Genomic DNA, 7,660 nt, shown 5'->3' on the forward strand with positions numbered 1-7,660 from the left:
CATGTACACACATTAGAGACCAGCGGGTGGCGGATTTAGCCGCGGTTGCCGCGGGTGAACCGCAGTTTAGGGTGGATTAGGGTCAATTCAATATATTATAAATTAATATCGGATAAACCGCGGGTGAAATAATGCTGGAAATAATAAATGAATGGCAGCCATCTATCTATAGGCTTTATAACTTTTAAAACGGAAATAAATTAATATCATTATCTATCTATAGTCTTATAATATATTTTTTAAAAGGCACAAAATCTCAGCATGCGTGCGTTAGTAGTATTTTAATATTTTCCATCAGGCACAAATTAGAGGCCTATATTGGCTAAGAAGGACCACAACAACGAGTGGGCTGCTAGCTGCTAGGCTAACAGGCAGCTGAGAGTATGAAAGAAACTTACAACTAACTGAAACAGAAGGGAAGAATATAAGTTTGGCGTGGGACTCGGTGCCATGGGACTGCATGGGAGCGAGGGCTGGATATATGCCACATGGAAAGACGTTCGTTGCGATGTGCGAACGTGACTGACTGAACGGACGGCAGCCTTGTTGCCATGGAAATGGGAATATACAACCGTAACTTTGGTGAACTGTCGGCAGTGGTGAGTGACACAACTTATAAATAGCCGATCTACAAGCTCACAACGCGTCGCAGCGAGCCAGCGACGCGTTGTGAGCTTGTAGATTGGCTATCCCTGCAGCGGATTTCGGGTGGTTGCGGATATATAAATTGGATTAATTAATTAATGCGGTCGGATAACGGGCGGATCATTAATATGTACGGGCGGATTAGGGTGACAAAAAAGCTCATCCGCAGTTCTCTAACACACATACACAACACATGTCTTGTCTGTGCTTGATGGCCGCCACATGCATTGCTAATGGGAGTCACATGGTTTGACCAAACATTGTTTCGTGTTCGATGAGCAAGGAAAACATCCATCAAACACAAATGTTTGGTAAAACCATGTGACTACCATTAGAAGGGCAGACACAGACAAGACACAGAACATCTGTTCTGTATGTGTGTATGGGGCCTCAGACGAAGTCCAGGTGTGACTCCTTGGGAATTTTGTGACCTAAGGATAAAAAATCATATTGCGATATTTATCACGATATCGCCCACCCCAATATTTATACCATGCCGTGGAACTCATAAAATAGAGTTTGTGAAATAGAGGGAAAGTGTCAAAACAGACCAGAGAAAACATGCTGCCATGATGGAGGCTGGCTGTGAATGTGTGTGTGGGGGATGGCTGATTTATCCACTGATGGTGTGTGGTCACACCCAGGCCAGAGTCCAATTAGTTTGACTCAAGCCAGGTGTGACTGCTTAAATCAGCCACCAGCCAGCCACCCCTTCTTGCTCAAGGGCATTCTGGTACATTTACCTCTGGGTTCAAGGTTTCTTTGATGTTGCATCTTGTGTATTACGGGTACATGAGGGGGAAATTGCAGCAGTGAAATTGACCAGGAGTGTCCGTACTTTGACCCCGAGTACTGGGGTTGAGTACGTACTTTGTCCACCATTTAATGTTCGGCATGTACAAGCTGCCTCAGACCGCCATTCTAAACTCTATGCGGTTTGTGCAAGGACGTGCTATGATTGGCCAGTAGCCACTTTGAGTGGCAGTCGGAGCAAACAAACGCTCTCGCCAGAACGTGATTTATTATTCTGTGCCTATCGAACGTTCGACACGGCAACTCGCTCACTCGGTCGGTGGTGTCTCGCGTGGTTCGCTTGAGACGGCGGTCTAGTCCATAGAGTCTGCAGTTGTTGTAGGCGAGAGGCCGAGAGGCGAGAGGCCGAGAGGCCGAGAGGCCGAGAGGAGAGAGGCACTTCTGCGTTGGCCACAGAAGCGTGGTTATAAGCACAATTGGCCGCATAAATATGTTTAGAATGTGGCATTCATCAGGCCTCCTGAACCACAAACATTCTCAGTGTTGAATTTACTCTGAGAGTGTACACATGGAACCAAATGGACCCCTCTGACGCGTGAATGGCCGATGAGCACGGTGGAGAATGTTGTATAGGGTAATTGCAACACAATAGGTTGGTAACATGACTAGAGAGCCCTGCCAGATCTCGTATCTGGTGAGCACTGCATTGTTTGGTAATTAGCGACACCAGCGTTGACAGGGGATGTTGTGCATCTTAATTAGCGGCATGCAGCAACCATTTAGAAATAACAAACTTCTTCGGCCACCAGCCCATTCTATATCTCCATTTACACCAACCCCTGCACGCGCACACGCGCACACACACGCACGCACGCACGCACGCACGCACGCACGCACGCACGCACGCACGCACGCACGCACGCACACACGCACGCACGCACGCACGCAACACACACACGAAAACTCACTCATACATGTAAATGCATGCAGAAACGCAAGGTCATTCACTCAAACGCATGCAAAGCATATGTATCCGAGCACACACGGGCGCACACACACGCCGGTAAATTAAGACGAATGGGTTGAATCGTTGCCATGCCAATGGAGGGAAATCCTACATTGCGAAGCAAATTGATAGAAACGTGCATACGGTGATCACCATAAATAGAATAATTCATGATAATTATAATAATTCATGCAATGCTAATTAATGAAGCCATCTCCAACTGTGATCAAAACAATCACAATGTGTGTGTGTATGTACTGTACACATGTGCACACATGCATGCAGCGCACGCAGCACACACTTGCACGCACGCACGCACGCACGCACGCAGAACACACATTCTATTAATTCTATGCACCTTTAGTTTTCACTATCTCTTGTTCTATTCTCTCTCCCTCTCTCTCCCTCTCTCTCCCTCCCCCTCCCTCCCCCCCTCTCTCTCTCTCTCTCATTCATATTACAGACATTAGCAGGCAGTGTGAATCCATCATGGTATGGAAGCAGTGGAATGAGATGTGATTTATGATTCATTGTGTGGCGGGCGGCGCGGTCCGGGGTGCCTCTGTGTTAATTAAAATTTGGCGCTGGATTAAGAGCAGTCAACGGTGCACTCTGATCCTCTGTTTCACAAGGAAAGTGTAATTAGAAAAGGATAATGGGAGAAAGCCATGGGGTCCGAGACCTGGCCTTTGTGGTTCCCCTTTTACGCACGCGCGCGCACACACACACACACACACACACACACACACACACACACACACACACACACACACACACACACACACACACACACACACACACACACACACACACACACACACACACACACACACACACACACACACACACACACCTGTACTAATGCTATGTGTGTTCGCTTGCCCGCGTGCATGAGAGGGGGAGGGCTGAAGATATACCTTAGAGTTTAAGTAATGTGAAAATCATAACCTGTAGCGAAGTGGAAATTGAGCACATGGTCTGATTAATGTCCAGCTGTTATATAAAGGGGGGAGGGGGGGGGGGGGGGCCTTAAATGATAGAAATATATGAAGACGGTGGCGCTAAACGACTGGATGTAGATGATAAGACACAGACAGAGAGTCTGTGCTGCGGATATGAAACATGTTTATTTTGCCAGTTTTAAAACCATAACCGGAGTCCCTACAAGCTCATAGCGCGCCACCGAGTGGCGCGCTACAAGCTTGTAGGTCTGCTATTTTTTTAAAATCGAAGAACGACTGACAGAAACATAGCCTTTTCAGAAAACTGTCAGGATATAGAAGACATTTTTAGAATCTGATCTCAGGTCAAAATGGGTTAATTGAGGTTTGATGAGGTCAGATCAACATATGGAATGAATTCTGTATTGGCCATATATGGAGCGTGTCACAAGGCGTGACGGACTGACTTGCAGGGTTTGCAGGTTTTCATAACTGCGACCTATGGTCGCAACAAAACAGAAAAAGTAAAAATAAAAATCCATCTTTAAGGAATACTTCTCCAAACTGGGGGGAACTACTGCACCTGAGCATGCTGTACATACTATACATACACAACACGCAAACACACACACATTGAACAGGGAGGAACCGGACAAACACACACACATTGAACAGGGAAGAACCGGACAAACACACACACATTGAACAGGGAAGAACCGGACAAACCCAATTGTGTATAATTCACATGAAATAGCAATGATTTAAACATGATTATTTAAATGCCTGCATGCAAGGAAAATATTGCCTGTGGGCTATATTCCCGCAGCATCATTCATAATGTAAATATTCCGCTGGTGGTGATATTTAGAGGCCATTATTGCATATTTAATATTCGCCGCACGACCACCTGGAGTGCACTTATCAAAGTTTCAGCGGCGTAAGGATTTTCAGACGGCAGTGACCTATATTAGAAGACCACTCTGAACGGAGACAAAGACAGAGAGAGAGAGAGAGAGAGAGAGAGAGAGAGAGAGAGAGAGAGAGAGAGAGAGAGAGAGAGAGGGGCAGAAACACAGGGAGAAAAACACATATATATATGAGAGAGAGAGAGAGAGAGAGAGAGTGAGTCCTGGAAGCTATAACTCCATTTATGTATATCTTGCACTTGTATTCACTGTAGTTATCTGCACAGATTGGACTGTGTCTAAAGGATAATGGGGCTGAGAAATCTTTCTGTTTTAGTGCGTGCGTGCGTGCGTGCGTGCGTGCGCTCCTGCACCTCCGTATCTATATTCCATCTGTCATCTACACATTCTACCATATACACTGTGGGCATTTCTTTGAAAAGCATCTATATACTGTATACAGATTCTACAGTATATTGGAAAAATAAGGATGTTGTTTTGCTGGAAAGTAGGCAATGGAAATTAGATGCAGGCAGCCTCATATTAAGTAGTAGACATGTATAGCGTGTGTGCGTGTGTGCGTGTGTGTGTGCGTGCGTGCGTGCGTGCGTGCGTGCGTGCGTGCGTGCGTGCGTGCGTGCGTGCGTGCGTGCGTGCGTGCGTGCGTGCGTGCGTGCGTGCGTGCGTGCGTGCGTGCGTGCGTGCGTGCGTGCGTGCGTGCGTGCGTGCGTGCGTGCGTGCGTGCGTGCGTGCGTGCGTGCGTGCCAGAAAAACAACCTCTGATTGTTGGCTAGAACTGAAGGAGAGGATGGGGATGAACAGAGACTCAGAGTTGAACTAGAACTGAAGGAGAGGATGGGGATGAACAGAGACTCAGAGTTGAACTAGAACTGAAGGAGAGGATGGGGATGAACAGAGACTCAGAGTGAAGGAGAGGATGGGGATGAACAGAGACTCAGAGTTGAACTAGAACTGAAGGAGAGGATGGGGATGAACAGAGACTCAGAGTTGAACTAGAACTGAAGGAGAGGATGGGGATGAACAGAGACTCAGAGTGAAGGAGAGGATGGGGATGAACAGAGACTCAGAGTTGAACTAGAACTGAAGGAGAGGATGGGGATGAACAGAGACTCAGAGTTGAACTAGAACTGAAGGAGAGGATGGGGATGAACAGAGACTCAGAGTGAAGGAGAGGATGGGGATGAACAGAGACTCAGAGTTGAACTAGAACTGAAGGAGATGAAGGGGATGAACAGAGACTCAGAGTTGAACTAGAGCTGAAGGAGAGGATGGGGATGAACAGAGACTCAGAGTTGAACTAGAACTGAAGGAGATGAATGGGATGAACAGAGACTCAGAGTTGAACTAGAGCTGAAGGAGAGGATGGGGATGAACAGAGACTCAGAGTTGAACTAGAACTGAAGGAGAGGATGGGGATGAACAGAGACTCAGAGTTGAACTAGAACTAAAGGAGAGGATGGGGATGAACAGAGACTCAGATTTGGGCACTTTGCAAATTCAATCTGTGACGCTGTGTGTACAGACTTGATGTACACATAGTCCCAAAGAAAGAGAAAACAGCAGGCGCTCATTTAACTCCTGATAATGATGTAAAGTCTGGTCCTCAAGACATTAAACCACAGCACTTTTTATCCAATGTCATTTCCAGAATAAAACAAACAAACAAAGGAAACAAACATCAAGATGAATTGCAGCTGTTCTTGCTTTAAAGTTTCATATGAAGGAACGTTAAAGGGACATGGGGGATGTATTGAACTAAAATAAGAAAAGTTGAAAATCTGAGCAAAAATGTTGTTTTGTTTTAAGCTGTATGTGTTATGATGGTAATCAAATAGTTAGTGGAGCAAATCTGCCATTATTAATTTTTGTATTAACTAAATCTATCAATTCAAAGCTTAAATGCTTTTTCCAAACATGTATTTTGAACTGGGATAGGGTGAGAAGTTCAGTCACACGAGTGATACTCGGAGTAGAGTTGCTGCTTCTTCGCCTGTAAAGGAGCCAGCTTAGGTGGTTCGGGCATCTGGTTAGGATGCCTCTCGAGTGTGTGCGTCTGCACATGCACACATGCACACACGCACACATGCACATGCACATGCACACATGCACACATGCACTCTCACACATGCAGCATCTTGCTGCAGGAAGACAGAGTGAACACGAGCTGCCATATCATATGTCCTATTCTGACTGGAACAGAGGGCCTGTCGGGGTAAAAGCACTGGAGCTGCAATGCTTCCAACTCTTTGCTCTGCCGTGTGTGCGTGCAGCGTGCGTTGCAGCGTGCGTGCGTGCGTAGTATGCATACATGTTTGAGTGAGTGAGTGAGTGAGTGAGTGAGTGAGTGAGTGAGTGAGTGAGTGAGTGAGTGCTTTTAATGTTCGTTTTGCAACAATACAGAAAACAGGAGGACCCCACTGTATACAGATCGAACCGGGGCAGTTTGTATAATGCCGAGATGGCTGAGGGGACAATACTCCTACTAAAACGGACATGTTTCCGTGGCAAGGTTCTGCATCTGATGGCATGACGTTGAAAAAGCGATACAGAGGGATGATCAGTGTTCATGTGATATTGAAAGTGCTAGCCGTGTGATGGCCTTATTGTTCATATCAGAAAGTGTGGGTGTGTGTGAAGATCTTGCAGGAAGCAATGCTAACACGGGTAATACAGGGAAGGACAGCAGGAGAGATGGATGCACCGTAGGAGGCCTATATACTACCAGTGTGCTATATGCGTCATAGGAATCATATTACGGCGGCGTTATGCATATTTCTCCACGGAGTGGTCCATCTATTTCCTCCATTAGCCATAATTACGCTCATACATGCAAATGCACGAACATTAATGTACGTGTAACCACGGCGATTAATCAGTGCACGGCGTGCGTGCGTTGCGCCCAGACGCTCCAGAAGTCGCCTTGATGACTCACACCAGGATGTAAACAATTACACTGTTTACCCGGCGTATGCAGTCGCATAATACTCCGTGACTTGTCACTGATTCATTAGTCACACTTAGGGCATTATTACTCCATTGTATATATGCCGTGCGAAAATAGGATCATTAAAGCTAAAATTATGAAAATGTGAAAAATGGAAATACCAGGGGAAAATGGTCGGGGGAGAGAGAGAGAAAAAAAATCCCAAACAATCCCAACTATTAGCCGATAAAGAATGGTAATTCCCCCCCCCCCCCCCCCCCCCCCGCCGTAATTAGGATTAGCATAATTTGAGGGTGAATGAATGAATGATACAGTGATTGATACATTGATAGATGCCTGCTAATGAGGACCTTATCTCTCCATGGTATGTAGTGTCTATCTTCAGGGAGCCCCAGGGTTTACGGGGGCCATGCAGGATCAGTGGATCACAAACACTGGGTCGGGA

At 46.3% G+C, this 7,660-nt stretch overlaps 1 protein-coding gene across 4 annotated transcripts in view; it reads right to left on the reverse strand.

Moving 5' to 3' along the window:
* The window catches only part of LOC306937797 (RNA-binding motif, single-stranded-interacting protein 3-like), a 572,911-nt gene that overhangs the window by 239,529 nt on the left and 325,722 nt on the right, over positions 1 to 7,660 (reverse strand). The gene's annotated exons all lie outside the window — the stretch shown is intronic.

This window comes from Electrona antarctica (genome assembly GCF_951216825.1).
Source record: "Electrona antarctica genome assembly, chromosome: 15".
NCBI lineage: Eukaryota > Metazoa > Chordata > Actinopteri > Myctophiformes > Myctophidae > Electrona > Electrona antarctica.